We start from the raw sequence: 1,365 nt of genomic DNA, 5'->3' as shown, positions 1-1,365 counted from the left end.
CCCCTTTAATAACTTGTGTAAAAGAATCAAAGATCCACGAGCTAAGCTTGATCTTACAAACGCAATTTATTAATTAGTGATTTTTATCAGTTTACCAAAAAGAAAACAAGTTTTTACCGATGGTGTGGATGAATCCCTCGCTTCATCTAATGTGTAAAAGATCCTAGCAGACACATTGACGAGAGAATGGAAGCCATCATGAAGCAACAACAACAACAGTTCAAACAAGAATCCATTCATGAAAGAAACATCGTGAACATCGTTCACGGAAGATTAACGTCAGCCTCATAAAATCAAACCAACCCATCATCAATTAAGAACATCATCAAAAGATCATCCCGACGCACCTAAGGAAGGAAAAATTTGGTATCAGAGCGCCACACTCATATTCGTTTCAATTTGATGCGTCGGGATGATCTTTTGATGATGTTCTTAATGGATGATGGGTTATAATGATTGTTTATATGGATGGGTTGGATAGGGCTCTGCTATTCAGAAATAGACGAAATATTTCAACAGTGGGCTCTGTTATTCAGAAATAGACAAACTATTATATGAGTGCGTCGCTCTGATACCAAATTGAAACGAATATGAGTGCGTCGCTTTGATACCAAATTGAAACGAAGGTGCGTCGGGATGATCTTTTGATGATGTTCTTAGTTGATGATGGGTTGGTTTGATTTTATGAATGCTTTTGGATAGGTTGGATAAGGCTTTGCTATTTAGAAATAGACGAACTATTTCAACAGAGGGCTCTGCTATTCAGAAATAGACAAACTATTTCAACAGAGGAAGAACTTTGAGATTCAACTCAAGTCTTAGACACTCGAAAAACTCTTGTTTATTCCATATGACCAAAGACCCTATTTATAGGCTCAAGGGAGCCGGTTACATAATTGAATTTCAATCGTATGATTGCATGACGACAAACATATTTATAATATAGCCCCCTAGACTATTGAGGGTTACACACTTTATCTCACATCTTACAAACGCTACGTCCTATTATAGATGTCACTTACAAACTATATGTCATATTCGATAGATGACATATAACCTATCGACACATGACACTTATTCTACCGATAACGCCAAATACCAACAAATACAAATAATATACAAATTATAAAATATATCCTTCCACAACGAAAGGACGCGTGTCTTCAATAATGTCTTCAATAATAATGACTTTAGACGTCATTTCTTACATCAAGGATGTATTTTATAATTTGTATATTATTTGTATTAGTTGGTATTTGTCGTTATCGGTAGAATATGTGTCATGTGTCGATAGGTTATATGTCATCTATCGAATATGACGTATAGTTTTTAAGTGACATCTAGAATAGGACGTAGCGTTTGTAA

This window comes from Lactuca virosa, chromosome 9 (genome assembly GCF_052849685.1).
Source record: "Lactuca virosa cultivar CGN04683 chromosome 9, Lactuca_virosa_CGN04683_v6, whole genome shotgun sequence".
NCBI classification, from domain to species: Eukaryota; Viridiplantae; Streptophyta; class Magnoliopsida; order Asterales; family Asteraceae; genus Lactuca; species Lactuca virosa.
Note: the sequence above shows the minus strand (reverse complement) of the source record.